The 25,000-nt window shown below is 42.8% G+C and overlaps 1 long non-coding RNA gene across 1 annotated transcript in view; it reads right to left on the bottom strand.

Moving 5' to 3' along the window:
• Positions 1 to 25,000, bottom strand: part of LOC138853327 (uncharacterized) — a 970,094-nt gene that overhangs the window by 544,284 nt on the left and 400,810 nt on the right. The window contains exon 4 of the long non-coding RNA XR_011392537.1: positions 18,214 to 18,314. This is a non-coding gene — a long non-coding RNA (uncharacterized lncRNA). The remainder of the gene's footprint in view (positions 1 to 18,213; positions 18,315 to 25,000) is intronic.

Raw genomic sequence — 25,000 nt, forward strand, 5'->3', positions numbered from 1 at the left:
AACACACGAACACCAGTCAAGTGTCTAACACAGACAACAGTCAAGTGTCTAACACAGACAAGAGTCAAGTGTCTAACACAGACAACAGTCAAATGTCTAACACACGAACACCAGTCAAGTGTCTAACACAGACAACAGTCAAGTGTCTAACACAGACAAGAGTCAAGTGTCTAACACAGACAACAGTCAAGTGTCTAACACAGCAGCCAAGTGTCTAACCAGTCAGGTGTCTAAGACACTTACCAACAAATGTGGAAACAGCTGAATGCATTCTGTAAATAGGAAAACACCAGCAGCTGCAGTTTTAGTGTGCAAAAGAAGACAATTTTTCACCAAGTGGTATTTATGCCACTCTTACAATACCACTTTAAGACCAATCTCAAAAACTGCAGACCTGATGACCCTAATTAACCAACAGGATGCTGAAGGTGACTTAGCCAAGTTAGGTGTTATAAATATATACAAGACAGACATGTTGGTTAACAATTACCACAGTGCAACAAGAAAAATCTACCACCCTGAGATCAGATCATAATACAACAGGGGTCCCAGGCTACAGCAGACCACTGGTAGGGGGGTCCCGGACTACGGCAGACCACTGGCAGGGGTCCCAGACTACGGCAGACCACTGGCAGGGGTCCCAGACTACGGCAGACCACTGTCAGGGGTCCCAGACCACAGCAGACCACTGGCAGGGGTCCCAGACTACGGCAGACCACTGGCAGGAGTCCCAGACTACAGTAGACCACTGGCAGGGGTCCCAGACTACGGCAGATCACTGGCAGGGGTTTCAGACTACAGCAGACCAGTGGCAGGTGTCCAAGGCCACAGCAGACCAGTGGCAGGAGTCTCAGACTAAGACCACAAAAGGGGCCGCAAAGCGGTCAAGACTGCTTCAAACCACAGAGTGGTCCCCTTTTCACACAAGAAAACACTCGTGATGGAATGCGAGATTACACCATATAACTGTGTGGAGTCGCGGTGGTGACGGTTGTCTCCTCGTCAGGAGTCTCCTGACACTAGTCTTCCTCAGCAGCCCTGGATTACCTGGAGAGAGTTCCGGGGGTCAACGCCCCCGCGGCCCGGTCTGTGACCAGGCCTCCTTAGGTCAGTGTCCCAGGATGCGACCCACACCAGTCGACTAACACCCAGGTACCCATTTTACTGATGGGGAACATAGACAACAGGTGGAAAGAAACACGTCCAATGTTTCTACTCTGGCTGGGAATCGAACCCAGGCCCTCGCCGTGTGAAGCGAGAGCGTTAACCACCAGGCCACCAGAGCCCTAAGGTAGGGCTCTGCCCATTTAAAAGCAAAGAATTACCGCATAATTATACCCTAATACTGAATAACTAAAGAAAGTGTAATGAACGCTTATCATTGCTTAATAATAACAACCCACATGGTGACAGACACTCAGATTAATTGGTCCTATAAATTCATGTTCGCCTTTCATTTGTGTATCTGCTGAAGAGGACCCCAGTAGGTGGTCGAAATATACACCCCGGATAATCTGAGTTTCTGTATCCATGTGGGTTATTATCGGGTTAAGCTTACACTCTGAGAGCTGCTCCTGACCTCAGCTCAGCTGAAAGCCTTACCTAGCATTACCTCCATTATTTTTTTATTGTTATGAAGCAAACAGATAGGGAAGTTGGAGACACAGATGTGAGACACAGATGTGAGACACGGACGTGAGACACGGATGTGAGACACGGATGTGAGACACGGATGTGAGACACGGATGTGAGACACGGATGTGAGACACAGATGTGAGACATGGATATGAGACACAGATGTAATTTGGTCAACTGATTTTATTTCATTAATAATGTCATTCTGTACGGACATGTTCCAGACTCAAGTCATCCAAGCAATGAATAATCTGTGAAGAAGTGATTCATTCTCTCTCTCTCTCTCTCTCTCTCTCTCTCTCTCTCTCTCTCTCTCTTTAACTTCTGGAGGTTACCTGGAGGTTATTCCGGGGATCAACGCCCCCGCTGTCCGGTCCATGACCAGGCCTCCCGATGGATCAGGGCCTGATCAACTAGGCTGTTACTGCTGGCCGCACGCAGTCCAACGTACGAGCCACAGCCCGGCTGATCCGGCACTGACTTTAGGTATCTGTCCAGCTCTCTCTTGAAGGCAGCCAGGGGTTTATTGGCAATTCCCCTAATGCTTGATGGGAGGCTGTTGAACAGTCTTGGGCCCCGGACACTTATGGTGCTTTCTCTTAGTGTACCAATGGCGCCCCTACTTTTAAGTGGGGGCATTTTGCATCGCCTGCCCAGTCTTTTACTTTCGTAGGGAGTGATTTCTGTGTGCAGATTTGGGACCATTCCTTCCAGGATTTTCCAAGTGTAGATTATGATATATCTCTCCCTCGTGCGTTCCAACGAGTACAAGTCAAGTGCTTCCAAGCGTTCCCAGTAGTTAAGGTGCTTGACAGAACTTATACGTGCAGTAAAGGATCTCTGTACACTCTCTAGATCTGCGATTTCACCTGCTTTGAATGGAGATGTTAATGTACAGCAGTATTCCAGCCTAGAGAGAACAAGTGATTTGAAAACGATCATCACTGGCTTAGCATCTCTCGTTTTGAACGTTCTCATTATCCATCCTATCATTTTCTTTGCACGTGCGATCGTAGCACTGCCACTGCGTGGCGAGCCATATAGTGAAATATCATCGGTTAATTTACCAACATCTTACCAACATCTACTCTACATGTAGTGCTTCCTCTACCTTAGTTCTACCTGTAGTGGTTACTCTACCTCAGCTCTACCTGTAGTGCTTTCTCTCGCTCAGCTCTACCTGCAGTGATTCCTCTACCTCAGCTCTACCTGTAGTGCTTCCTCTACCTCAGCTCTACCTGTAGTGCTTCCTCTCGCTCAGCTCTACCTGCAGTGATTCCTCTACCTCAGCTCTACCTGTAGTGCTTCCTCTACCTCAGCTCTACCTGTAGTGCTTCCTCTCGCTCAGCTCTACCTGCAGTGATTCCTCTACCTCAGCTCTACCTGTAGTGCTTCCTCTACCTCAGCTCTACCTGTAGTGCTTCCTCTACCTCAGCTGTACCTGCAGTGATTCCTCTACCTCAGCTCTACCTCTAGTGCTTCCTCTACCTCAGCTCTACCTGTAGTTCTTCCTCTACCTCAGCTCTATGTGTAGTGCTTCTTCTACCTCAGCTCTACCTGTAGCGCTTCGTCTACCTCAGCTCTACCTGTAGTGTGCTTCGTCTACCTCAGCTCTACCTGCAGTGCTTCCTCTAACTCAGCTCTACCTGTAGTGCTTCCTCTACCTCAGCTCTACCTGTAGTGTGCTTCTTCTACCTCAGCTCTACCTGTAGTGCTTCCTCTACCTCAGCTCTACCTGTGGTGCTTCCTCTACCTCAGCTCTACCTGCAGTGCTTCCTCTCCCTCAGCTCTACCTGTAGTGCTTCCTCTACCTCAGCTCTACCTGTAGTGCTTCCTCTACCTCAGCTCTACCTGTAATGCTTCCTCTACCTCAGCTCTACCTGTAGTGCTTCCTCTACCTCAGCTCCACCTGTAGTGCTTCCTCTACCTCAGCTCTACCTGTAGTGCTTCCTCTACCTCAGCTCTACCTGTAATGCTTCCTCTACCTCAGCTCTACCTGTAGTGCTTCCTCTACCTCAGCTCTACCTGTAGCGCTTCCTCTACCTCAGCTCTACCTGTAGTGCTTCCTCTACCTCAGCTCTACCTGTAGTGCTTCCTCTACCTCAGCTTTACCTGTAGTGCTTCCTCTACCTCAGCTCTACATGTAGTGCTTCCTCTACCTCAGCTCTACCTGTAATGCTTCCTCTACCTCAGCTCTACCTGTAGTGCTTCCTCTACCTCAGCTCTACCTGTAGTGTTTCCTCTACTTCAGCTCTACCTGTAGTGCTTCCTCTACCTCAGCTCTACCTGTAGTGCTTCCTCTACCTCAGCTCTACCTGTAAAGCTTCCTCTACCTCAGCTCTACCTGTAGTGCTTCCTCTACCTCAGCTCTACCTGTAGTGTTTCCTCTACTTCAGCTCTACCTGTAGTGCTTCCTCTACCTCAGCTCTACCTGTAGTGCTTCCTCTACCTCAGCTCTACCTGTAAAGCTTCCTCTACCTCAGCTCTACCTGTAGTGCTTCCTCTGCTTCAGCTCTACCTGTAGTGCTTCCTCTACCTCAGCTCTACCTGTAGTGCTTCCTCTACCTCAGCTTTACCTGTAGTGTTTCCTCTACTTCAGCTCTACCTGTAGTGCTTCCTCTACCTCAGCTCTACCTGTAGTGCTTCCTCTACCTCAGCTCTACCTGTAAAGCTTCCTCTACCTCAGCTCTACCTGTAGTGCTTCCTCTGCTTCAGCTCTACCTGTAGTGCTTCCTCTACCTCAGCTCTACCTGTAGTGCTTCCTCTACCTCAGCTCTACCTGTAATGCTTCCTCTACCTCAGCTTTACCTGTAGTGCTTCATCTACCTCAGCTCTACCTGTAGTGCTTCCTCTACCTCAGCTCTACCTGTAATGCTTCCTCTACGTCAGCTCTACCTGTAGTGCTTCCTCTTCCTCAGATCTACCTGTAGTGCTTCCTCTACTTCAGCTCTACCTGTAGTGCTTCCTCTACCTCAGCTCTACCTGTAGTGCTTCCTCTACCTCAGCTCTACCTGTAAAGCTTCCTCTACCTCAGCTCTACCTGTAGTGCTTCCTCTACCTCAGCTCTACCCGTAGTGCTTCCTCTGCTTCAGCTCTACCTGTAGTGCTTCCTCTACCTCAGCTCTACCTGTAGTGCTTCCTCTACCTCAGCTCTACCTGTAATGCTTCCTCTACCTCAGCTCTACCTGTAGTGCTTCCTCTACCTCAGCTCTACCTGTAGTGCTTCCTCTGCTTCAGCTCTACCTGTAGTGCTTCCTCTACCTCAGCTCTACCTGTAATGCTTCCTCTACCTCAGCTCTACCTGTAGTGCTTCCTCTACCTCAGCTCTACCTGTAGTGCTTCCTCTACCTCAGCTCTACCTGTAGAAAGTGATGTTACGGAGATAACAAAGAAATTTATCAGTAAAATTGTAATAACTATATAGACTTGCTGGATGCTGAAAGCCACAGCTTGGTTGATAAATCAGAGTTTAGAGGGTATACCTGGAAGATGTATACCTGGAGGGTATATATCTGGACGGTGTATGTTTCGGGGGTGAACGCCCCCCGCGACCCGCTCCATGATCAGGCCTCGATACCAGTCACTCTCATTGTGCTACCGCCGGTACACTAGTTTAGGATCCAAACACTCGTGGTTCAACTGATCCACAATAATGTTTACATCTGTAAAGGGACCAAAGCTTTCCAAAACACGATATGCAAATGAGGTATTTATCGCCCGGCATATACTTAGATACAAGAAATTTATTGACTATTCTGATGGTAGCGTGGCGACTCTTTTTAGAAATTAATCTTAGTGTGGAGTCTGTAGATCACTGCAAGACCTGGTCCTAGGACCACTGCAAGCCCTGGCCCTAGGACCACTGCAAGACCTGGCCCTAGAACCACTGCAAGCCCTAGCCCTAGAACCACTGCAAGGCCTGGTTCTAGGACCACTGCAAGACCTGGTCCTAGGACCACTGCAAGACCTGGTCCTAGGACCACTGCAAGATCTGGTCCTAGAACCACTGCAAGACCTGGCCCTAGAACCACTGCAAGCCCTAGCCCTAGAACCACTGCAAGGCCTGGTTCTAGGACCACTGCAAGACCTGGTCCTAGGACCACTGCAAGACCTGGTCCTAGAACCACTGCAAGACCTGATCCTAGGACCACTGCAAGACCTGGTCCTAGGACCACTGCAAGACCTGGTCCTAGGACCACTGCAAGACCTGGTCCTAGAACCACTGCAAGACCTGATCCTAGGACCACTGTAAGACCTGGTCCTAGGACCACTGCAAGACCTGGTCCTAGGACCACTGCAAGACCTGACCCTAGGACCATTGCAAGACCTGGCCCTAGGACCACTGCAAGCCCTGGCCCTAGAACCACTGCAAGACCTGGTCCTAGGACCACTGCAAGACCTGGTCCTAGGACCACTGCAAGACCTGGTCCTAGGACCACTGCAAGACCTGGTCCTAGGACCACTGCAAGACCTGGTCCTAGAACCACTGCAAGACCTGATCCTAGGACCACTGCAAGACCTGATCCTAGGACCACTGCAAGACCTGGTCCTAGGACCACTGCAAGACCTGGTCCTAGGACCACTGCAAGACCTGGTCCTAGAACCACTGCAAGACCTGGCCCCAGGACCACTAAGACCTGACCCTAGGACCACTGCAAGGCCTGGCCCTAGTACCACTGCAAGACCTGGCACTAGGACCACTGCAAGACCTGGCACTAGGACCACTGCAAGACCTGGCACTAGGACCACTGCAAGACCTGGCACTAGGACCACTGCAAGACCTGGCACTAGGACCACTGCAAGACCTGGCACTAGGACCACTTTTTGATGACCCATGATCATTTTACAAATAAAGGCCATTAGTGAGCTCTATTCCGTGAGTTTCATATATTATGTAAATATACAAGTAACCCGCATAAAGGAGAGAGAAAACAAACTGATGACGTTTCGGTCCAATCTGGACCATTAACTAGTCACACAGAAGCATGACTAGCATGTGACTAGTTAATGCTTCGCTTTCCTTTCCCTATGCGCGGGTATTTGTGTATTGTTCCAGTCACGGTACTCTGCGTTTTTATTCTTTACATATGTAAATATTTAGAACTGATAATAACCGCTGGGTAATACTGCCTCTAGGGCGACAAAACAGTACATGTTACTTAATGTTTACTCACCTACTGCCAGTGGAATACAGAGGTCAGTAATGTCTGGATGGACTCTAGAGGCTCAACAGTGTATTTCAACCTGGAATGTGTTTACTCCTGAGGTTTTTCAGGAAGTGTGTTGACCTCTAAGGTATATGTGTAAGAATGTTCAAGTTCAGTGGCCCGTGGTGCACGCATCATAAATACTGTACAACCGCAAACACACAGCTTTAAGAAGAGGTATGATAAAGCTCATAGAGCAGGGAGAGTGTGGACCTAGCAGTGTCCAGCAAAGACGCGGGGCCAGGAGCTGTGAATCGAGCCCTGCAACCACAAATAGGTGAGTACACTATAAAGACAATTCACAACCCACTAAGACTGCTCACTCGTTATTTAACTTCTGAAATATCACAATAATATATTCTTAATAGGTCTGATTCACTATCAGTCATCAAAATCTTGTAATTTAATATGATTTCTAGAGTCCACAGATAGACAACAATAATAATTATATATATTTTCGCAGCTTCTGCAACTAAAACGACATCCAAAAGTAAGAATATTCAGCTGCAATGTGTCACTATATTAACGGATTTACACCCATTAAGAAAATTAGAAAGGAAGAACTACCAATACGTTATTTAGGTAAAAAAAAAAAACCCGCTCTGTTTGGGCGCTGCTGAAGTCCCTCCTTCTGTTGTTGATCAATACTTCTGACAGACTTATACTTATACCTCGGATGATCTCCGAGAGTTTGTTTTTCTACTGGAGCCAGTCTTGTCTGGTCCATTGCCGGTCAACCAGGTTGTTGCTGCTGATGACTCGCTGGCCCACATATTCATCACAGCCTGGTTGATCTGCTATATAGTGAACATACTTATCCAGTTTCTTCTTGAAGATTTCTACATTTGTCCTGGCAGTGTTGCTGATATCTTCTGCTAAGATACCAGATGGTCTGGGGCAACGGACGTTAATACAATATTCTCTTTTTGCGCCCACGGTGCTCCTGCTTTCCATTAAGTTTATTTTGCACTTCCTCCAACAGTACTTTTCACGTATATGTTATCTTGTATCTCTGTCTCATCCACTTCACAGAGTACATATTTAATATGATACATTCCTAGTAATTTAAACGCCTTATTTGGTCTATGCGGGCTGTAAATAATTGTATCTGTTCCAACTCTGCTATCTCTCCTGCCCTTTGATGACTTCCGAGAGTTTCTCCTACTCCCGGAGCCCGCCCATGAGCCAGGCTCATCTGGTGCTTGCTTGTTCAACCAGGTTGTTGCTGGCCCGCAGCCCCCACCTATCCATCACACTGGCTGATCTGCTCTCATGACTTTATATAACTAGAGATACACTGAGAAGCCGCCTAAGCAGCAGCTAGGCAGCTACGAATGATGATTTGTCTCAGCAAGTGTACACATATGCTCCTGGTAATTATCCTTCACGCTTCTTAAGCATATTACTCCATGCTTAAAAACACCTACATTAAGTGTACACCTCACTTTCCTGGGCGTTTCTTAGTAGCTATTCCAAAATTATTACTATGCTATTTTCTTGCTAATTTGTAGGAGACATGATTGAAGACCGGGCGAGGAGGCGATGAACCCAGATGTCAGGCATCTGCAGCTGACTGACAGCTGTCAGGCATCTCCAGCCAAGACAGCTAAAACACATGGAACTAGGGATGCAGCTCTCCGTGCCACAGTCACTCCACAACAAGAAGCCTATGCCATGACTGGTGTCTACTTTTACACAACCAACCAATACAAGGTCAGAATGCTAGCTCAAGAAATTATTCAGCAACTCCAGGATGGGACTGTTAGGTTCACCTGTGACTCAACCCATCCACTCACCACAGACAGCTTGGTTCAACGCCTCTCCACGACTTCACGCCTCCTGGAACTCGAGTACATCTCAAAGAAGAAATTCAGAACAGTTCAGAATGGTTCTCTCGAAGACGGTTCCCTCATCTAGCAAGCACAACATCGACCAATCACCGTGAAGACAAGTTTCCCCAGCACTTTGCTATCTGCTAAAGCTGGGGTGTGGCTCTAATTGGACCCTGTAATGGCTGCCTTCTCTGCCCTTCCTGACTTGTCTGCTGTTGAACCCCCGTCAAGCCATCCTTGCATCGTCAGCTGCTTACCGCTGACATGCTCCTCGAAGCACTCCCATCCCTGGGAGCCATCGCCGCCCCTCAAGACGACGCCACATCTCAAGACACTCCCATGCTTGGAAACCAAGGCCGGGTCGCCATCTGGAGAAGACCCGGGCCGGCAGTACCGGCGAACATATACAATACAATACAATCTGCAGCTGACTGACAGCGGTAAAACACCCGCAGCTGACTGACAGCTGTCAAACACCTGCAGCTGACTGACAGCGGTGAAACACCCGTAGATGACTGACAGCAGTCAAACACCTGCAGCTGACTAAAACATTTCGTACAACACTCAAAAATAACTTTCACCCTCATTTCCACTCACCACTGTTAATATTAACCACGAATTCATCAGAATTAAATCGTGTTGTCTCAGCCTGGTGACAAACTTGACTCACGTGGGAGTCGCAGGTTCACGTCCCCGACACAGGCGAGGAGTGAGGAAGAGTCGAGTTACACCTGTGGCCTTACTCAGCTAGCACTAAATAGGCACCTAGGTGTTCCTCCGCTGTTGTGGAGTGTCACGGTTACTGGCAGCTGTGACCACAAGGACTACTGACAACAGTCTCAGACCACAGAAACTTTTGACAGCAGTCTCAGACCACAGAAATTATTGACAACAGTCTCAGACCACAGAAACTTTTGACAGCGGACTCAGACCACAGAAATTATTGACAACAGTCTCAGACCACAAAAACTGACAACAGTCTCTGACCATACAAAACACTACAACAAGAAGTCTCAGACGACGCTGGTATCAGACTGCAAAGACAATTTAAAGAGGTTTCATGCCACAGAAAGGATCTTGGTCTCGGCCCTCAGACCACTGACGGCTATTTTAGATAACATATAACTCGCCGAATGCGATCACAAAACAGACCCATAACAACTGTCTCGGACCACTGAGAAGAAAACTATCAAGAGTGGTCTCAGACCACCAGACAAGACAACAACTATCTCAGACCACTGAAAATGGCCTCGGATCACACAGAAACCACTGACAGCGGTCTCAGGCTAGAGAGAGAGAGAGAGAGAGAGAGAGAGAGAGAGAGAGAGAGAGAGAGAGAGAGAGAGAGAGAGAGAGCACTGACAGCCAGCTATTGTAGCCGTCAGATAGGGAGGGAGAGAAGGCTGACAGCACTGTCTTCCGTTGGTTAACTCACTTCCCCTTCCTTTCACTTTCTTCCTCTACATCATTCCCTCTTTATTCATCTTCCTCTTCACTTATTTCCCTTCATCAATCATACTTGTCTTAGCCTCCTCTTCTTCCATTTCTTTTTCTACTTCCCCTTTACCTATTTTCCTCAGGGACTATATTTTCCTTAGTCTTCTCCACCTCTTTCTCTTTATTTCCTCTTCCTTTACCTATTTAATTTTCGTGGTCATTTTATCTCTTGTTTCTTATTCCTCTTTTCATGTCATCTGTTTATTTTTTCCTTTGCTCTTTAAGTTATCTTTTTCCTCTTCTTCATCACAACACAAAAACAGAAACACAATAAACATAACATAATATAAACACAGAAACAACGCAAACACACCACCATTACAAACACAACAACACAACAAGCACAAAATAAACACAATAAACACAGCAACACAGTAACAACACAAATACAGCAACACAACATAAAAAGGACGTAAACAGAAACAATGCATACGCAGCCATTTTACAAAGACAGCGTAACAAACACAACACAGCAACACAACCATAAACAGCAACACAACAAGCACAAGAAACACAGCAAAACGTCAGAACAAACAAAGGACACAAACACAAAGAACCCGCACATAGAAGACAGGAGCTTACGACGACGTTTCGGTCAGACTTGGACCATTCACAAAGTCGGACCGAAACGTCGTCGTAAGCTCCTGTCTTCTATGTGCGGGTTATTTATGTATCGTTCCAGTCACGGTATTGTGTCTGTTTTTGTTATTTAAAGGACACAAACGGCTACAAAAACAGAAACAGCGTACATACAACAAACACAGCAACAGCCACAGCAATACAACGGAGCAAAACACAGCAAAGAAGTGCAGCAACACAGCATACACCAGTTAATAATGTTATTGCTGTTGCTTTTGTTCTTATAATAATATTCGCAAACACAAATAAAACATGAAAAACAATAATAAAAAAATAAAAAAATCGATAAACATCGAGAAAACACATCAATAAAACCAGCAAAAACACATCAATAAAACCAGCAAAAACACATCAATAAAACAGCCCAAAACACATGAATAAAGCATTGAAAAACATTAATAAAACTGCCAAAAATACACCAATAAAACTTATAAATAAAACATCCAAAACACATCAATAGAACATTCAAAAATACATCAAAAAAACATCCACTAGTACATCAATAAACATCTAAAAACACATCAAAAAACATCCAAAGGTACATCAATAAAACATCCAAAAACACATCAATAAAATGCCCAAAAGTATATCAGGTACATCAAAACAAGCTAAGGCAAATTTCCATCCCTCTGTGACTTGTTCTGCATTGTTTGAAATCAAGGTAGAAACCTTGCTCACACTCCAACAGCATGTCAAGTCCTAAAAACCATTTGTCTCCATTAATTCTATGTAACACGCTCACGCATGCTTGCTGAAACATATATATATATATATATATATATATATATATATATATATATATATATATATATATATATATATATATATATATATATATATATATAACACAGTAGCCATGCCACCACAGCAGACACAACATTATTATTATTATAATCAAAGGGGAAGCGCTAAACCCGGCGGATTATACAGCGCCTGGGGGGGGGATGTGGAAGGCATTCAGGCTTAATTCGGGGAACTGGAGCACAGATTCAATTCCCTAAATCAAGAGCCCCTCACCAACATCAAGGAACCTTCCTTGAGGGCAGACACAACAACAAAGGAAACACAAACACAGTAGTACTGCAGTTTGTGAAACACAGCACAACTCACAGTGGTCTAGCTAACAGAACAATAACCACAGCAGACATAGCACCACAGCAGGACCCAGACGACCCACCACCGGAAGTGGACAATCAGTAGCGACCAACCCCTCCCTCTTTTGTTTGTTTGTTCCATTCTTTGCTTGTAACGTTGATTGTTAGATCTGTTGTTTGAAGCATGAAGTTGAAGAACCTGCAGTACTGTGTGTGTGTGTGTGTGTGTGTGTGTGTGTGTGTGCTCACCTAGTTGAGGTTGCGGGGGTCGAGTCCGAGCTCCTGGCCCCGCCTTTTCACTGATCGCTACTAGGTGTGTGTGTGTGTGTGTGTGTATGTGTGTGTGTGTGTGTGTGTGTGTGTGTGTGTGTGTGTGTGTGTGTGTGTGTGTGTGTGTGTGTGTGTTACCATTTTGTCCAAGGCACTTGTCACTAAGACACTTGGCCTGTTTGTGTGTGTGTGTGTGTGTGTGTGTGTGAGAGAGAGAGAGATTACATATTTGTAGCTCTTAGTGTCTAAGTCTTCAAATAAAAAATCGTATATTTCTTTTAAATATGCAATATTTGAAACACTTACCACTGCCTCTTTTAAATCATTCCAATGGTCAACCACTTTGTCTTTTCACCTCCACTTTTTCCTAAATTTACAAGCACGATCTCTTATTCTTCCTACTGAATAATAATAATAATAATAATAATAATAATAATAATAATAATAATAATAATAGTAATAATTTTTTTGCTACATGATACAATTTATAAAGATCATAACTGACATCAATGATACATATAAAGCCCCTGGTCATGTAGAGCATTTCGGCAACTTAGGTTAATTTTGTCCCCAGGATGCGACCCACTCCAGTCAGCTAACACCCAGGTATTTATTTACTGTTAGGCGAAGAGGGACGGCAAGTGTCTTAAGGAAACACGCCCCAGTGTTTCCATCCGTACCAGGGGTCGAACCATGGACACTCATTATGTGAGCTGAGTGCACTGACAACCAAGCCACGCTCTCATAAGCTACCTTAAATGTTTCAGCCTTTCGTCACAATTCACAATTTTTAACTCTTGGTTTGGTAGCTCGTTTCTGAGCCTCTTCGAATTCTTTTTCAAGGTATGAGCAGCACAAAGGCGGTATATTCCAATTTTAGCATAATATATTTTATTAAGAGGCTTTTTAGTATTTTTTTTATTTTTAGTATTTCGACACCTTATAATTCACCAGTGTAGAATATAAATTTCTCACAATTTCATTTATATGATTCTCCGGCTACGATTTTATTTTAATAGTAACTCCCAGGTCCCTCTCTTCTTGTTCAGTCTAAGTTCTTCACGTTATCTGATTTCGCTTTCTACTATTTCTATCACATGTCATTTATCTACATTAAATTCCATCATTCAATTATAGCTACATTTATTAAATTTATCCCAGTCATCTCGTGAAGATTTACAGTCGTTTTTATTGTATATTTTAATGAGATATTTCCATTAACTACAAACATATTGAATGTTTTTATTAATGGTAAATTATCTGTATCAACTGAAACCATTACTGTGGCAAGTACTAATTCTTGCAGCAACTCTCAAACAATAAATTTCTCATTCCTTGTAATAATTTACCTCTTATTCTCCCTACATTTTGCAGTTTCAAACAGTCTCTCATCAGGAACTCTACTGACTTTATTTCTTAAAATGCGCATGAATTTGCGGACCGGAAACCAAACTGTTTACCAATTTCTTGTTATTATCTAAACGTTTAATCAACTTTTCACTAGAAAAGTGGATTGAACACTTCGTGTTTTTCAAGATTTTTCCAATACCTGTCAACGATACCGGCCTATAGGCTTTCTTTCCTCTGTCACTTTCTTTTTAATAACGCTGCACTGTGAACCATGTTCCATTTGTCTGCAAATTTACCTTCCTGAAGTGAACTCTTAAAAATTATACAAACTGGATAGCTTAATTTTTTCAGCACATTCTTTCTTAACTCATGGTGATATTTCGTCTGGTCCCACTGTCTTCTGTTTCTTGGCACCATCCAGGAAATATTTTTTTTTTTTGCCTCCTCTTTGGTTATAACATTATACTCCATTTTAAATGTTTGTTTGGGTTTAAAATCCGCTACATTTAAGATATCTTCTCTTGTGATGACCCTCTGAAACATCTTTCATACCTCACGCATTACTTCCTCTACTACACTGATGTTGCCAACGTAATTTATTCTGATTATTTTATTTTCAACTTTTAGTTTACTTTTACAGACTTCAGTAAAATATTTGGTTCTATCTTGTTCTTGTCTAATTCCTTTTCAAAGTTTCTTCCTCTCTCCTTATTCTTCCTCTCTCCTTATTCTTCCTCTCTCCTTACATCTGTATAATCACTACTGACGTGTCTGAATCTTTAGTAAGTTCCTTGGTTGACCAGCTTCCTATATTCATTACAAACTCTTTTTTTTTCACAGCTCTTCAGCATCTCATGTTAAACTGTTATTCATTATTATGTCGTATATTCCTCTGGGAATAACATGTTAAATTACATTTTAAAACTTATATGTTACAAAACTCTTCATTTAAATTATCTATGTCTATCCTTTGTAACATATTACATTGATTTTCAATAAAATACTGTTTTAAAAGCATTACATTTTCCTTCTCATAATTCATCACTCCAGTTTATACTTTCTCTTTTTCATCTCCTAAATCATATTTAACACACTATGTTTCTCCCCCCCCCCCCCAAAAAAAAAAAAGATGTTAGATGGAGAGGTAAGAGTCCTGGAAAGATGGAAAAAATATTTTGAGGAGTTGTTAAATGTAGTTGAAGTAAGTGAGGCATTAATTTCATGTGTTGGGCAGGAAGGAATAACATCTTACAAGACTTACGAGTAGCCAGAGACAAGTGTGAGGTGAGTGTGTGAGGCAGTGGGTAGAAGGAAAGACAAGTGTGAAGTATGAGAGACAGTAGGTAGAAGGAAAGACGAGTGTGAGGTGAGTGTGTGAGACAGTAGGTAGAAGGAAAGACGAGTGTGAGGTGAGTGTGTGAGACAGTGGGTAGAAGGAAAGACGAGTGTAAGGTGAGTGTGTGAGACAGTGGGTAGAAGGAAAGACGAGTGTAAGGTGAGTGTGTGAGACAGTGGGTAGAAGGAAAGACGAGTGTAAGGTGAGTGTGTGAGACAGTGGGTAGAAGGAAAGACGAGTGTGAGGTGAGTGTGTGAGACAGTGGGTAGAAGGAAAGACGAGTGTAAGGTGAGTGTGTGAGACAGTGGGTAGAAGGAAAGACGAGTGTAAGGTGAGTGTGAGAGACAGTGGGTAGAAGGAAAGACAAGTGTGAGGTGAGTGTGAGAGACAGTGGGTAGAAGGAAAGACAAGTGTGAGGTGAGTGTGAGAGACAGTGGGTAGAAGGAAAGACAAGTGTGAGGTGAGTGTGAGAGACAGTGGGTAGAAGGAAAGACAAGTGTGAGGTGAGTGTGAGAGACAGTGGGTAGAAGGAAAGACAAGTGTGAGGTGAGTGTGAGAGACAGTGGGTAGAAGGAAAGACAAGTGTAAGGTGAGTGTGTGAGACAGTGGGTAGAAGGAAAGACAAGTGTAAGGTGAGTGTGTGAGACAGTGGGTAGAAGGAAAGGGGGTAAAGACATAAATGAACAAAAGATGTAAACAATAAGAGCCAATATAGGTTTGGAGTGGCTGGTTTATTATTAAACACATGCATGCAAGAAGGGAAGGTACCTAAGGACTGGCAGAAAGCATGCACACTACCTTGCATAAGTGAAGGTCTGGAATAGGTAGTAGGCTACATAACTATTGCTATTCTAAACTACTTTGCAATAAGAACACTGGAATTTCAGCTTCTCTGAATGAGAACTTTATGAGTGAAATGTTTTCTCTCAGTGAAGCCTTGATGAAACATGAATGAATGATGTGTACAAACTTCTGATGTTAGGGAGTACAGACGTCCTTTATCACTTCCGGTGCTGAGGATGTGTAGTGTGTGTGTGTGTGTGTGTGTGTGTGTGTGTGTGTGTGTGTGTGTGTGTGTGTGTGTATGTGTGTGTGTGTGTGTGTGTGTGTGTGTATGTGTGTGTGTGTATGTGTGTGTGTGTGTGTGTGTATGTGTGTGTGTGTGTATGTGTGTGTGTGTATGTGTGTGTGTGTGTGTGTGTGTGTGTGTATGTGTGTGTGTGTGTGTGTGTGTGTGTGTATGTGTGTGTGTGTATGTGTGTGTGTGTGTGTGTGTATGTGTGTGTGTGTGTATGTGTGTGTGTGTATGTGTGTGTGTGTGTGTGTGTGTGTGTGTGTGTGTGTGTGTGTGTGTGTGTGTGTATGTGTGTGTGTGTGTATGTGTGTGTGTGTGTGTGTATGTGTGTGTGTGTGTGTGTGTGTGTGTGTGTGTGTGTGTGTGTGTGTGTGTGTGTGTGTGTGTGTGTGTGTGTGTGTGTGTGGTGCCGCATAAGTAAAACTGGTCAATTAGCAAGAACTCATTTAAAATTAAGTCTTTTCTAAAAAATTTCTCTTATACATTTCAAGATATATTTTTTCACTTATGTAATGTAAAACTTAATAATTTTGTACCAAAAGAACCTTAGAAAGCTTACCTAACCTTATTATAACAAGCACAATTTAATTTAGCATGATCCAACTAAATATATATTAGATAAGTTTACAAGAATTTAAAAATAAACAAACACAATGAAATATATTTTTTTCGTTAGATTCAGAATGATTTTTGCGACATTATTGCATACACAAATTTTCGCTTGCCTTATTCGGCAAGAAAAGCGTTGCTATTTAAGCCAAAATCGCAAGTTTTACCTATTCGGCACGACATACCCATCCGTCTCATTCTCATGTCTCTTAAATCCGTTATATATTTTTCTCCCATCTACTCATCGTTGCTCATTATGCCTTGTTTAACCCGGACGTAGTTTTGTTTTCTCCCGTTGAGAGTATGTCAGGTAACCTGGCTCTTGTTTCTCATGTACTTTATGCTACACAAATAACCCGCACACAGGGGACTGAGACTTATGACGACGTATCGGTCCGGCTTAGACCATTAACTATGTTAGGTAAGACACATATGCAACAGTTAGGTATCTTTATTTCGAAACGTTTCGCCTACACAGTAGGCTTCTTTAGTCGATAGAAGCAGAAGAGACTTGAAGACTATGTAATCAGTCCATCACCCTTGAAGTTTTTTGAGGTGGTCAGTCCCTCAGTCTGGAGAAGAGTATTGTGTCTTACCTAACAACCTGTCGGTATTTTATACCATTTTAATGTTCACCATTAACTATGGTTGAAGGCGGACCGAAACGTCGTCATAAGTTTGTCTTGTATGTGCGAGTTATTTGTGTATTGTTCCAGTCACCGGTATTGTGACTTTTTATCCTGTACTTTTATGCTAGCATCACGTCAACAACTCAGGCGCTGAGAGAGCAACATTCTCGACACTGGAAAACTAATATCACTCCTGTACACTTTCTGTAGACGGTTACATTTCTCAGTATATTTTCAAATGCTGTACTATTTATAACACAACCTTACCTTGACTATCTCCTCACCTCCCAGTGTCCTCAGCTGATGTCTGGTTTTCTTCCTGAGGTCTGGTTACTCTTCCTGATGTCTTTCGCTTTTCCTCCTGACGTCTGTTTTTTCTTCCTGATGTCTGCCTTTCTTTTCTTCCTAATGTTTGCTCTTCTTCCTGATGTCTACCTTTCTTCTTGATGTCTGCTTTTCTTCCTGATTTCTGCTTCCTAATTAGTCTGCTTTTCTTCCTCCCTACATGATAATGATCCAGAATGCACCGAAATATAGTCCAGTTTTCTTAAGCTCCAGTTTGATGGTTAGTTATGAATTAGCTCCGGCTACAATTTCGTGATATTATTTTGTAACAAAACTGATGGAAATAGACAAACAGAACAAAGTGAGACCTTCACTATTACGACGTTTCACCCTCAAATAATTGAAATAAATACCCAAGTGTTCCACAAGTTGACTTATTCATCAACTTCTCGGTATTGTATACTATCAATATTTCTTATTATTGATAAATTAGACACGTGCAACACTTGGGTATCTTTACTGGGGAAACGTTTCGCCACACACTGGCTTCTTAAATTCAATTCAAAGAAGGATGGTGAAGATCAGATCTGAACCACTTATCTACATGAAAGCTTATTGTTGGCGAAACATCGTAATAACAAAAGGTTTACGTTTGCTGAACGTGTCTTTCCCACCACTTGTCTCCTCACAACCACATTCCACCCAATGAACACTTAATATTCGTGTTATTCAAACTTGACGTGTGGAACACTCACCGGAGCAGGTGTAGGGAGGCGAGCAGCAGCAGCAGCGTATAGCAAAACATCCCAACCCGCCCAGGACGTGGCAAGACGTGTCTAGACGTGGCAGGACGTGTCTGGAATAAGAAAACGTAAACAATAGGAGATGCGGCTGATGCAAAATTCTCATTTACTCTCGGACTCCATTTTTAAACACCTTAACAAGTGGAGGCTTCAGGGCCTGAATACAGTTTCTCAGGTTTATGCTAAGATTAACATCAATCAACACCTATTTCAAGTATATTTTGTTGTCGTGGTTAAGGCTTATGGGGGTCAAAAGATAACGAATATGATATTAAGTGGGAGTGATATGATATTAAGTGTAAACATAGAAGAGTGAGGCGATAACAGGAGGAGCAAGTCAAGGCAATGAAAAATTGGACGTCAGTTTAAAGGGAAGAAGTATGGAGTGAGGAAATCCGGGGAAGGGAGTATGGAAGAAGTGAATGTATTCAGATATTTAGGCGTGAATATGTCGGCAGATGGATGTATAAAAGACGAGGTAAACTAAAGAAAACCCAAGGACACAAAAAAGGCAGGTGGTTTGTGAAAGGAAAGGAATTTATCAATGGATGTAAAAACTGGGGAAATATGTCGGAGATTAACGACTCAATACTTTTGTATCGGAGTCAGAAACAAACTTGTAAATGTTGCAAGGAGGAGGAAGCTGGAGGCAGTGGATACTGTCCTGTGAATATTATGCTGAGATTAGGGAGTGAAGAAATTAGAAGACGGTGAATGGTACGGTATGGTGTGTGTGTGTGTGTGTGTGTGTGTGTGTGTGTGTGTGTGTGTGTGTGTGTGTGTGTGTGTGTGTGTGTGTGTGTGTGTGTGTGTGGAGGCGATGCTGAGATGCTTCGGTCATTTAGAAAAAACTAAGCAAGATAAACAAACGTAGGGAGAAAGTGTATTGTATTTGCGGTGAATGGAACCAGGTGTAAAGAATATTCTAGGTAAGGGTGGAAGAAGACTTCGTTGGGAACTTAGTTTACACACTGAGGTCTAGGGATCGATCCCCGGTACGGCTGGAAAACATTAGGACGTGTCTCCATAAGACATCTGCCGTCCATGATCACCCATCAGTAAAATGGGCGCCTAATTGACCTAATTTGCCTGAAATACTCTGCATAACAAAGGGCTTTCTATATAGTAGTAGTCTGTCATTGGTCTCAGCTAGGACTGTATACATTGTACATGTTCTTGCAAAAATAAAGATATAATTATTATTAACATTAACATTCGGAACGCATGTGTAAGTGAATTAGAGCGTGGAGATGTGGAGAATTTTGAAATTTAACGTGATGTTGGAGCTTGAGCTGGATAATACGGAGGTATCCTGGGAAACCAATCAGCCAGAGTCGAGTCCTGAAGGTGAGAAGTACAGTGCTTGCACTCAGAAGGATGGTTGGACCTGTGATGTGGAGGGTCACTCGAGCTGTGATGCCGTGCACTACTGACAAGACAGCTGCAAAATGAATGATGGTAAATATCTTTCATTCTTTAGGTTACCCAACACTAATGGGTAAATGACTGTATTTAAAAATAACTAATCACTTTTTAAGATCATCACTACTGAATTAATCACAATTTGTGTTAAAAATTGAAAATTCATGTCTAATAACCTGTGCTATACTTAGAATTTTGGAATGCCTCTATTGCCCATGTTAAGTAACTTAATTATATAGAATGTCTGAAATTATCAGACTAAATGAACATCGTCAGATAATGGTACTAGCAAAACCAATGTGGCATGCAAAGAGTACGTAACCTTTATTCGGCGCATGTACACACCCTCATTTACAGGCTATCTCCCCCAACCATCGAACCAGGTAACTGAGGGTTGACGATGGGGCCACGTCGTTCAACAAGTAACCAGGTTCCAGCCAATAAGAAGATGGTTTTGGCAATCGCAGAGGTTATGTGGGTACCACTCTCCTGTCTGTCCTTGTCATTCCCATTCTAGAGCTGGTTGAATCACGGTCTGCCCTCTAGTGGCTTCTATTCTGCCTTGCTTACCGTGGAGTGCACTAATACCTATCACTGTACATAGTGTATATAGTGTACATACTGCTGTTCTAAATTGGTGAAGGATAATATAAGTCAAAACTTTTCTGCTGTGTTTATTTTGCTCCCTTTACACCCAGGATAACAGGCCATTTGGAATCCTGGGTTGTAATAACCAACATATTTCTTTCGTTTGGCAACGATTCTTGATGTCTGTGTAAAACAGTAGAAATTCTCAGTACTTTCGTAGTAAATTCAATGTCAAAGAGTTACGGGAATTAGAATTCTTAGTGTACATTACATGTGCGTTACATTCACACAAACATGTAACATTAATACAACGAAACTAAACAAGGAATAGAAAAAAGTACTAAGTCGGGAGGAAGGGGTTCTCAAACTGGTGAACGTGTGACCCCAGGGGTGGTGAACGTGTGACCCTAGGGGGGTGGGCGAACGGATTTCGTGGGGTATGCGAGTGACTTACCACAATTTGTTGTGTTACTATCATATTGATTTTTAAATTTACCTTCTTGCTATAGGAAGTATACTGTTAATTGTAAAATTTACCTTCTTGCTATAGGAAGTATACTGTTAATTGTAAAGTCGTAATAATGTTGGTAGAATTTCCGATAATATGTTAGGTAAAAGGACACAAGTGCAACTAATGTGACATTTTATTGTGGCATAAGTTTCGCTTTCCAGGAGCGACATACCTATGCTCACATAGGTACGTTGTAGCCTGTGAGAAATATTAAAAGGGATAAGATTGGCTCATTTACGACCAGAAATTCATCTGTGGCATCTAGGGTAGTTGAATCACTCATAAAAGTCTATGTTCTGAGTCTTCTTTAATAAAGTCTGATGGGTAAGAAGCGATTTCATTACGGAGGGAAGACGGGCGTTTTTTTTATAGCTTAACGAGGTCACTATAGCCAGTTTCTCCGCCCTCAAGAACTGTAGATGTGAAAACCTGCTGCCCTTACATTTTATTCCCTCTCATTCAAATTTCGTGGTAAATGCCTTAAGTTCATGAGTGACGTCCATCAACGTTGCTAAGTGACATTGTAGTTACATATTGTGTTGTCATGAGGAAGACTGGCATTAAGATACGCTAATTTCAACTGCGAATCTTTTTCAAAGATATTTTGCTAGAAAACCTGAGATTGTGTGTTGCAATCTCAACAAAATAATTCACTCGAGTCAGTGTGGCAAAGTGGCGCCTTTATGGTGCTGACTGACACCTAACCGACACACTGACTATTGATATTACTTTTTTCAAAAAGAAAATACTTTGATGTACTTTTGTACAAATACAGCACTGGAATACATCCTTGCTTAAACAAGGATGCTGTCTCAAGCTTTGCCTACAAATACAGAATATAAGTAAATAAATAAATAAATAAATTACAAAAAATCAATGACGACAATTACACAATAAATCATAACCAGCTAGCTGGGCGTACCCCGTGAAACTCTGGTTGCGTGCCCACTGGGGGCACGCGCACCCCCAGTTTGCCAACCCTTGCTCTAAAGTGAACAGCAAATCTTGGAAATATTTATATTAAATGCACTTTCTATCTATGAGACAAACAAAACATTACGATGGATGATGGTGCAAAATAATGTTAGTCTCCACTACTCTTCCCCAACACTTTAAAACTTTATAACCCTCTTACTCTTATTTGGATTCACAACAAATTTAATCTAGTAGAGTTTAAATATCACAATGTTAGATGCGTCAAATCCTTGGCGGGGAGTTATCAAAGAGATCTTTAGCCATGAAGTATATATATATACAACAACTTAAGAGCTGACTAACATCTATAAGTCTTGAAAACAGACTTTCAAAATGATAATGTTATAACGTTTCGTCTCTCAATTAATAGTGAAGCGTCAATGTAGAGAAAGTCAAAAATCTAAAATACTCAACTGCTTATATTTATGAAAAAAATCTGCAAGTGTGTTCCCATCGGCCAATCGTGTGAAACTTAGAAGATTAACCAATAACAGCGGACAACTAAAACTTAAGTAGGGTTACCATGGTGAGGCCAGGCATCTAGCCGCTACTTCCACCTCTCATCATCACAGTTGCTGTTAGAGCATCATGATCCAGGGTTCGGAAGATTAACGTCATAGGAAGTAACTTTTATTCACTGGTCATAAGCACTCAGCGGAACACGAAGATCTCTTATCAACTGAGTTTCACTCTTCCATGCAAGTGTTGTATACCAGAGTTCACAACCAGTAGTACTGTGTGTCTCGGTGTAAATACATTAAAAGTTTACTTAGATATTAAAGTATCCTTGATAGTGTCTTGGTGGATTGTGGTCTTTAATAACTCACTTGCACTTGACGTCTTACACTGTGGATGGTTGCAGCGTAAGAGTGCACACAAAAACTACGTTACAACTGTATACATACACAGTACAGCTCACAGCATTACTGCCAACACTCATATACGATCCCCTAATGTATCTTTAAAACAAAATAAGTAGCTTTACAAATACAACATTAACTAAAGGAACACAATACTACTGTAGCTGTTACTACCACTATTGATGCTGCTACTGCTGCTAATACTATGATCAAATAATTAAAAACGATATTTCAGTTACTATCATCACTATCATTACAGTAATATTAGCATTTATCAAATTATTATTATTGAAGACGATAATGATTATACACATATATATTGTGTTTTTATTAAATAATCTGTGATCTTGGTTTTAAAATAATGATTTTCATGGCCAACAACCAGTGTTACTATTCGTTGTTTTAACTACGTGAAAATACAGTGACATTTTCCCCTTCGAAAGCTTCTCTTGGAGTAACACCTTGATTAACAGACTGACAGTCACACTGACAGTGACACAGACTGAGAGAGTGACACTCACGGACTGACAGAGTGACACTCACAAACTGAGAGAGTGACACTCATAGACTGACAGAGTGACACTCACAGACTGACAATGACACTTACAGACTAATAGCGTGACTCTCACAGACTGACAGTGACACCGACTGAGAGAATGACATTTACAGACTGACAGAGTGACACAGACGGACAGTGACACTCAGACTGAGAGAGTTACACTCACAGACTAAGAGTGACACAGACTGAGTGACATTCACAGACTGACATTCACAGACTGACACTAACAGATTGGCAGAGTGACATTCACAGACTGACAGAGAAAACATCTTCCCTCATAGATTGACCGACATGCACGACTCAGTGGCGCTCCCGAGTGCCACTGCCCGAGCCTGGCACCACGTAGGCTTGGCAATGTGTCGCCAGAGAATGCCAAAGCGAGGGAGGAGTAAAGGGGGCTGGGGTAAAAGGGGAAGGAGGGAAAGCCAGGAGCCAAAGCATCAGAGCCCGGCGCCAGTATTGGTTATTCTCGTGGAGGCTGCACTTCTATCACCCCCCTCCCGCCACCCCCAATCCCATTCCACCACCACCTCTCCCAACCCCCTACCACCATCACCATCTCTCCCTACCCCCTACCTCTATCCCCTGCTGACCACTCCCCGAACAAGTGACCACACTGTTGTCACGGGAGGCACGGTGTCTATACTCAAAACGTTGCCCACCCAATTCAAAACGTTGCCCACCCATGCTCAAAACGTTGTCTGCTAATGCTCAACAATATGATGTCCGACTATACTAAAAAATGTTGCCTGCCTATCTTGAATATGCTGTCTGCCAGTGTTCAAAACGTTGTCCGTCGTGTTTAAAACGTTGCCAGTTCATGCTCAAGACGATTTCCGTCGCGCAGGAAACGTTATCTGTCATTGCTCAAAAGTCTGCCTACATAACCATAATATATCGCCTGCTTAGATTAAAACATTGTTGTACGTGTCCAAGACAGACAGATACACGCACCTACAAATAGGTGAGTATAAACACACATACACACACACACACACACACACACACACACACACACACACACACACACACACACACACACACACACACACACACACACACACACACCAGGCAAGTGTCTATTGACAAGTGCTTTTGACAACTAGTAACTATTACACAGCGATGCTCGGTATACATGCGGTATACTGGGGTAAAACGTTATAACAAGACTAAAACAAACGTTATACAGCAGCTGAAATACCGTGTCTATACTTACATAAATATAGATAAAACAAAAATTTCCTATAAATTACGAAATGAGTCTCGGAGTTATGAAGTAGGAATGAGGAAACTAGAATAAATGCACTGAGAAAAGAGATATGATAACAAATTCCAACTACTCCGTTATGGAAAACTGGAGGAGATAATAACTAGAACAGAGTATACTACTGACTCCGGCCATACAATAGAGCGGAAAACTAATGTAAGGGACCTGGGAGTAGTAATGTCTGAGGATCTCACTTTCAAGGATCACAACAGTGCCACGATCGCACGTGCAAAGAAAATGATAGGATGGATAATGAGAACTTTCAAAACGAGAGATGCCAAGCCCATTATGATCCTTTTCAAATCACTTGTTCTCTCTAGGCTGGAATACTGCTGTACATTAACATCTCCATTCAAAGCAGGTGAAATCGCAGATCTAGAGAGTGTACAGAGATCCTTTACTGCACGTATAAGTTCTGTCAAGCACCTTAACTACTGGGAACGCTTGGAAGCACTTGACTTGTACTCGTTGAAACGCAGGAGGGAGAGATATATCATAATCTACACTTGGAAAATCTTGGAAGGAATGGTCCCAAATCTGCACACAGAAATCACTCC

Source organism: Cherax quadricarinatus, chromosome 28 (genome assembly GCF_038502225.1).
Source record: "Cherax quadricarinatus isolate ZL_2023a chromosome 28, ASM3850222v1, whole genome shotgun sequence".
Lineage (NCBI taxonomy): Eukaryota > Metazoa > Arthropoda > Malacostraca > Decapoda > Parastacidae > Cherax > Cherax quadricarinatus.